Here is an 8,595-nt window from a genome sequence, read left to right as displayed (position 1 = left end):
GACTGAGAATTTAACAAAAAACAAAATGAATGAAGATCTCTTTAAGCATCAACATAAAAAAGCAATATAGAGTTCACGCAGGATCTTAAGAATATTAATGCGAAATAAAATAAAGCAATTTTCGGGAAACAGTGCAATATTGTCAATACAGTGCAATATTGTCAATACAATGCAATGCTAATTGTTTTTCTTCAGGTCACATTCCTGAGTTCTTCTGCAAGATTTCAGACGAAAACGTGTCGAGATATTTCAATAAGACCCATCGGTCATATAACTTCACAATGCATTCAAAACAATGTGACGTCATTCTCGAAACAAACATATCCAATATTATTACACAAAAGACTATTCCATGTCAAGACGGATACGAATTTTTCGGACAGGAAACTACGGCATCAGAGGTAAAAAAAAAAAAAAACTTTCCTGGTAAAAATAGTGATAGCAAGCAAATGATGATTTAAACTGATTTTTTTTTCCCTGACAACTTATTTCAGTGGAATCTTGTGTGTGATTCTGAAGGCCTAGGAAGTATGTCCACTACAGTGACTGTGATAGGTCAGATGATAGGAGCCGCATTGATTCCCGCCCTGGCAGATAAATACGGTCGTCTGTTGGTCACTTACACAAACCTGATAGCGGCGACTGTGTGTTACGTCTTAGCTGCTGTTGTTCCTTGGTTTACACAGGGAAAAGTGGCTTGCATGATTTTCATATGAAATTCGCACGAATATCATGCGAATTCTTCGCATGAAAAGGAGACGAAAAACAAGTCACATGATATTCGCATAAAAATATCGTGTGATTTTTACATGAAATTCGCACGAATATCATGCGAAAAGAAAATCGCATGAAATTCATGTGAAAAAAGAACCCAGGTTTCATATGAATATCGTGCGATGACAAGCATATTTTTTGTACCCTAGAAATTGATATCAAACTTTTATTTTTGAGTTCCCCAAAATTCAATCCATTAATTCTATCCTTCGAATCCTTGGAAACACAATTTTTGCTTCTTAGCAACTCCTTCAAATGATTTTTTTTCTTGGATAATTCCATGGATTTAATAATATCTTTTTTTTTTCTTACTTAGTCAATTAATCCAGATACAAGAAATGAATGATTATACAAAAAGTCACTTTCAATTTTAAAGAATCAAAACTTGTTTCTGGACTCCCTGACTAAGAAAAGACATTTGTGACATCAGCTTCTACATTAAAAACTAAAACGATTGATCTTTTTCTATCTTCTTTATTGAGGTTCTCATCACATAAAATTTCTTTATCTTGAAGTTCTGTTGAGGTGGTGTTGTTAGTAAACACTGAAAATACAAATGGTAAACATTCTATAAGGTCATATTAAAACGGAAAATGCACAATAAATTTTCTGATTTAAATATATGCTCTAAATGCCCTTAAGTAGGATTGATATTTCTTGGCCATGATCAGCTATATGCCAAGTAAGATAATGTTCTCTTCATACTATCATATAAAAAGTTGTACTTTTTAGTGAAATTTCTATAAATTCTGCAAACTTGACCTTGCCTTATGACCTCTGTTTTGGAAATTTAATACAATGTATCTAATGATAATTATAATCAACCATTAGGACAGTATATTGAGATCTAGATCTTACTTTTACAATTATTAGTTATTATGTTATGGCCAAGAATTTAAAATTCAATCCCTGTGACTTTGACACTGCCTACATGAACTGCATGCAGAGTTATTTCACTGCCTCTGGTGATAGTAAAGCAGCCTTTTTATTTAGAATATATCTTCATAAAAGTTATTATTTTATATTTCAAAAGCTTATCATGATATCTATAGTTCAAATTAGCCTATGTTAGAGTTGGGATATAGTCCTTTAGACCTTTCAGTCACAAACAATTTTTGTCTATCTAAATGTTTCCATTATAGAATTGTGATTTTAAAAAAACAAGAGGCCCATGGGCCTTATAGGTCACCTGAGTATCATGTAACAACTATCCAACAATTGGTTCATGTTTTAAATCAAAGGCCATTAAATTCAAAATTTTGAAAAAAGGCACTATTGCTTATCATAACTAATACACTTAGCTTGCTTACTTTAGTTACTTAATACCCAGAGTTAGATCATTAAGTAACAAAGAGAAAATGTATTTCCACTTTTTAACCAGTTGTGCACAGACTACCCGACAGGAACCACTGACCCTGGGGGCACATATTTCAAAATTCTGGAAATTTTATCATAAAATTTACTTCAACATAAACGGTTGATTATTACCAAAAAGAAAATTTCAAAGCATCAATTTATTTATAGACTACGTGATTCCACCCCAATCCCAAGTACCCTGACCCAGGGGATCTGAAACTAACCATTTTGGAAAAGGCACCTTTAATCATTATTAATATGTACTTAATTAGAACACTGACATAATAACCAGGAGCAAAGGAAAAGGTTTTCGAGGAATTCATGCATTTTTTACTTTATAATCATTCATTAGAGCCCCGCCCTAGCACCAAAACCCTGAACTTGAGTTTACTCAGGTGACCTAAAAATATGTGAATACATTTGTACTCTTTAGACCTGAGTATAGTGACAAATACCTTATGCCAGGTTGTTCAAAATATGCTGCAACAATCATGTCTTGTTGTTCCTTGGTACATGTCTCTGTGCTTTAACAGTTTCCTCTTCAAGTGATCCATCAGTTTCCACCTCCAGACTGTTCTCTGTAATATTGAACATGTTGAACTTAGGAGTTTAGCTTACAAGTTGTGTATTGTTAGAGTTTTCAAACAATTTTGAGTGAAAGTAACAAATACCTGTTCTAGGCTGTTCAAGATATGCTGTAACAAGGTGTTCATTGTTTTGTGAAACATATTTATGACTGCTTTAACAGGGTCCTCTCCAAATGATCTATCATTTTCCACCTCCAGACTGTTCTCTGTAATATTGAACTCTGGTTTAGATGGCAAAAATTAAATATGTGCAGCTTTGACATAATTGTTAAGATTAAAGAGTCCAAATCAATTAAAATATTCATACAAATTACTTACATGTAGTCTTTTGACAAATCAGGATGATAATTGATTTAGGGTTACTCTGGTACTGAAGTTTGATCTTGTGATGATTGACATTTTAACTGTGCCTACAGAAAAACTCAAAAATGTCAGTTCAATAACATTTTGTTCATTATCTCTGTAACATATTTTATTACACAAGTCACAAGTATTCTATGAATTAACAAAGTTAACTATAATTAAACTTAATTTAGTCTGAATGCTAATGGTTTTGCTATGCATTCAATAATTAACACAAAAGCTATAGTACAATGTGATAATGTACGTATTATACATGTATTATTTTCATATATCAATATATAAAACTGTAACAGGTGGTGAAAAGTGAAGTCTCAACCAAGACTCAAACCCAGGGCCTCTGGCGTACATTGCCAGCATACTAACCCACTGAGCTGATTGAGACCCAATATTTTGACTGACTTTCACGCACCTGTTGACCCGGTACATCTGCAACAAATATTTCCCTCTATTCTAGAATTTTCTTACCTGTTTGCATGTATCATATTAATTTTTTAATCTTTGAGAAGCTATCAGTGCAGTATAATGGAGTACCATCTGCTTATTACAAGGAAATACCTGTAAGTATAGAATACACATGTACAATATTTACTAAATATTTTAAAACATAGGCTTTATAAATAAATATTTGTTTGTTGGCAGTTGCCTACTGTCCCATAGAAAACGCACCTGACACAATTAATTTCTTCTAGCCATTTGTAATAATTTTTTCTCAATATTTTAGGACATTAAAACTATATTTTATTTTTGACTTTGTTCAATTGTTGTTTACCAAACAGCTGTGATTTTGACAAGAGATGAAGAGTGGAGCTTATTCATATTTAGTGGGGGACATCTATGAAAAGCTCTATTATTTGTTATCTGAAATCTGAAATCAAAAATCTGAAAACATTTTATTTTTTAAAATGCCTTTAATATCACTACCTTCCTACGTACACAGTCTAAAAATTATAGGTTGGCAACTGCTTTTAGCTTGGCCATTATTATTTTTGGTAACCACAATAAAGAATATAGACCTACAGTAGTGAGTATATTATACGTGACAACTCATCATTGGAAAGTAACTAGGCTTTGACTCAGTGGCGGATTTAAGTTGGGGCATATATACCCGGTGCGTGCCCCCTAAAATTGTCAAAGTTAGCATAAAACATAGTTTTGTCCAGAAAACGTTTAAAATGTCTACTTGGTACTCGGTAGACCTCAATTTTACCCTACAAAACCTAGCTCTAGAAACCATGAACTTCCAGGGGCTTCGCCCCAAGGACCCCCACCAGGGCTTTGCCCTGGACCCTCTGGGGGCCTCAAGGTGGCAACCAGACCCCCTGCCTAAACTCTTGCAACCCCCCTTAACTTCAATTCCTGGATCCGCCCCTGAGACTCCTGTCTTGCCTTCTTGATAGGCCTATTATATAATGTACTACCATGATAACTTAGCTTCTTTATATCAGCATATATTTTTGAATGTACATGTACACAAGTTAAAACCTAATGGCTATAACAGCTGATATTTATAAAAAAAAAAAAGGGGGGGGCAGCTCTTTTCATGAGAACTTTACCAGGCATATCATTTTACCTACTTCTTTGACATATTTTGCCTAGGAGTTATTCCCCTTAGCTGCCATCTTGTAGGGCAAAGCAGTGAATTTTCCTCTTTGAGCAACCAATTTTAAACATACATGCCAGAAATATATGGAGGAAAATATTTACAATCTGAAGATTATGAATTAACAGACTTACAGAGGCTTTAACAAACGTATTTTCAAAAGAAAAATCGTGTTAACTTTACCTCATGCAGTAACCAGTATAACAAATTGAACTTAATTGGTTCACCCTTGAATAATGAAGGGAACTGGGAAGGTTGCCCTACAACATGGCGGCCATGGGGAATAACTCTTGCTTTTAAATATGGAAAAACCATCTATTTTGAAATTTTATACATGTATGTATAATTCTGCAGTGTTGTGTAATATGGCTTGCTGCATTTATATTTCAGACACTCGGGTGCAACAGCATTTAAAAAAAAAACATTAGGCCTATTCAGTTCACTAAGCCTTTACAATAGTATCTTGATAATATAAGAATGCAGAGAGCCTGTGCCAGGTCCATCTTTCAACACACCAGCATGAGTACCCAGATAGCAAGCTTACGTTGGGCCAATGCCAGCCCAACGGTGAAAATTACGTTGGCCTTCTGTCAGTTTTATTTGTTGGCCCAACATCATCTTGCTCATCGGCCCACCGTTCAACCAACAAGTTGGCTCGACGTTGGGCCAACATTTGAAGGTTGGTAATCTGACATTGGTCCAACAGTGGCCCAATGTATAACTTCTTGTTGGCCCAATGTTGGTTCAATGTTATTTATGTTGGACAAACGTTGACCGTATTTCGCAAATTATTTACGATTCACTTATTTCTTAATTAGTTACACAATATGAATTCCAGTTCTGCGACATTTTTTATTTCCATAATAACGAGTAAATCACAATTAATATATTAAATCCTGCATGGATAATTAACTAGTTCTTCAAACAAATGTTGTTTTTGTCACTCCTGTATAATGAAACCAATACATGTACCGAGGTGGTTCAAAGTCTATCCAATATCACTACATTTACAACCATTCTTATATGGGATCCGGTGTTCAAATATGTGAAACTTTGGAATCATTCACTTCTGTTTTTCCTTGTTCATGTTATTGTTTTTTTGTCTATAAAATCCATGTCCCCCCACACAGTTAAATCACTCACTGCATGTCCAGTAAATTCCATACATCAATGGTCTTGTAACAGAATGGGTTTTCTCTCCACCAGTTGCTATAAACGATATAAAAATATATATTAGTTTAATCAATTCAAAAATGATTTCTCTTAGTACTCAGATAAGTAATAATTAAGTAGATTACTAATAAACGATATGAAAACTTTGCAAAGTGTAACTTTTATGTAAAACTTGTTCAATTTTACAAACTATGCCAAAGTTAATACTTTCAAAAACATAAACTTCCATCAATAAAACATAAAACATCTATACTTACATTTCAAAAGCTAAACAATCCGTTTTCTCTTTCTTGCGTTTCAAAGCAGACAAGTACACGTATATATGCTTTGTTCAAATGTTGCAAGTGATAAATTGTGACCACTCCGAATTTACCAAACAGAACTAATTAGGATGCCCGTTTCCTAGGAAACCGGCCAGTCACCCCTGTGTATGTGGATTTCAACACTGACCTAATTATCCGAAGCTCTAAAATTCAGCACTGTAAGTTTCATGGTGCTAAATATAGAATCTCCAAAATATTAAACATGTGCAGAATAAAACTTCTGTATACAATATATATATTTGCAATGGTCTTGGATAATAATTACATATAAGTATCATCAAAAGTACATCATATGATTTTCATAAATTAGGTTCTGGAATAATATTTCGTTTTTAGATTGATAATCAATGCATGAGTTGTTAAGATTAATTCATCCTTACATAACTTTTTAATTAAATTGAGCTGTCTCTATTTAAAGAAGCTTAAAGTAGGTGGTTCTGAAATATACAAATTTAAAAAAAATGAGCGTCATGAACATATCACCTACATCTAACTGTTTGTTAATGAAATTTGTTTTTTTTCCCCCCAATTTTCACATTGTTGGACCAACGCTGGGCCAACGTTCAAAACCCAATCAATGCCTGATTATAATCAAAATTTACTTCATTTTGCCAACATTGGACAGATGATCACATGCCCAACACACATTGGAATGTTTCATGTCACCATTTCTTGGTTGGCGCTATGTTTGGCCAACATTATGAATCTCCAGTCTTTTAATTTATGCCAATATCTACTCGGTCGGACCTACGCTGGGCCAACATTATATTCCCAACATATAGTGGCCACATTTTATGCCAACATTAACTGCATTGGGCCAACATTGGACCGATAATTACATGCCCAACACACATTGGCCATGTTTCATGTCAACATTACTTGGTTGGCCCTAAGATGGGCCAACATTATACATCACAACACGCAATGGTCTTAATTTATGCCAACGTCTACTCAGTCGGGCCTACGTTGGGCCAACATCGAATTTCCAATATATAGAGGCCACATTTCATGCCAACATTTACTACAATGGGCCAACATTGGCCCAGCATCACATAACCAGCACCGACGGAGCGGCTTTCATGCCAACATATTATCTGTTGGGCCAACGTTGGACCAACATTAACAGCCCAACACCAACACTATACCAACCTACCAACCATCAACCAACGTTGGCCCGATGTATTCTTGTTACTTGGGTATCTACCTGGATCTATTATTTAAGTTGTCAACAAATATTTCCAAGAAAGTTATTACATCTATCTGGTATAAAAAGTAGAAGATGAAAATATAAATTTACAGAAAATATGCAGTCGTTCTGCTTTCTCGGCCGCATGATGACGTAATATGTGACGTAGGCATTCCATAGTAAAACTACCTTTGGTTCCGTAACTTACATTTTATAACCCTTGTCATCAAAGTTCGACTTTAACGCGGAAATAGATTTTCAAGATAAAAAAGATTGAATGACGAAAATTAAAGTTATAAGGTATTTCCCGATTCTGTGACGAATACGAAACCGACAAGCCGAATAAGCCAGGTTCTACTTGCACTTCCTGCTACAGGAAAAAAAAAAACAAGTCAGCGAAAGAACCTCATGTGGCTTGTTCCAGACTTTCCTTTTGGCTGACTGCGCTCTAATCCTTGAGACAAAGGTAAAAATGAATGTTTTTTAAATCGTTTGCCATATTTTGTGTTTGTAATGCACGTATTCATTGATATTCAAGTTGCAACGAAAATTTTCAGAGTAAATTCGGATCTTGTTTTTAATTCAGGTTCTACAAGTACGTAACGCGGCATGGTGAATTGATCGAGCGACACCTATTTGAAGGCTTTACAAAGTCTTGCGTAAGTAATTCAAAAAGTGATTGTGTAAGCCTTTCTAGCTCTTTCTGATAGTTGTTCTGCTGAAAATTTAATTTTTCCATCAGATGTAAACACTATTTAAAAAGTGATTTTTATTGTAACTCATACTGTGTGAATAATTTTGACAAATGTGGGGAGACTTGTAAACACAAAATATTTTTGGACATAGGTCCTACGTATACTTAAGATCCATCTTCTCGGGGAATGATTTGAGGGCTATGCCAAAAAATAAATAAATAGATAACTGTTGCATTTAACAGCTGTTTAAACACCCAATTTTATGTTAACGCCCCCAAAATCTAACTGATTCAAGATCAATAATTTACCGCCTGTCAATCATTAAAAAAACAATAGCTTCTGATTTGATTGACAGGTCAGCTACCTGTGTTTACTGATAATCTGAGTTTGCATGTTTTGAAAACAATTACCTGGTCACGCGTCAAACGCTTTCATGTACCCGCATAGTATACACGCGGATTAGAAACTCCAGTATGTTTGAAAACAAAAATTCAAAAAATGTTTGAAAGTAGATTATTAAAATATTGACATAATAAAA

The 8,595-nt window shown here is 34.4% G+C and overlaps 1 long non-coding RNA gene across 3 annotated transcripts; it reads right to left on the bottom strand.

Moving 5' to 3' along the window:
- Positions 1-1,192: 1,192 nt before the first annotated feature.
- Positions 1,193-7,496, bottom strand: LOC134250349 (uncharacterized). 3 transcript variants are annotated; one of them, XR_009988493.1, is made up of 6 exons: positions 7,474-7,496; positions 3,546-3,635; positions 3,036-3,127; positions 2,802-2,923; positions 2,586-2,708; positions 1,193-1,318 (listed from the first exon to the last, which is right to left on the bottom strand). It is a non-coding gene; the product is annotated as an uncharacterized LOC134250349 (long non-coding RNA). The 3 variants fall into 3 exon arrangements; XR_009988492.1 differs by lacking the exon at positions 7,474-7,496 and adding an exon at positions 4,655-4,863; XR_009988491.1 differs by lacking the exon at positions 7,474-7,496 and having other exon boundaries at positions 1,194-1,318; positions 3,546-4,855.
- Positions 7,497-8,595: the final 1,099 nt, after the last annotated feature.

Source organism: Saccostrea cucullata, unplaced genomic scaffold (genome assembly GCF_032062105.1).
Source record: "Saccostrea cucullata isolate Sc308-1 unplaced genomic scaffold, CSIRO_AGI_Scuc_v1 ctg19881, whole genome shotgun sequence".
NCBI lineage: Eukaryota > Metazoa > Mollusca > Bivalvia > Ostreida > Ostreidae > Saccostrea > Saccostrea cuccullata.
Note: the sequence above shows the minus strand (reverse complement) of the source record. Positions and strands in the feature narration are given on the sequence as shown.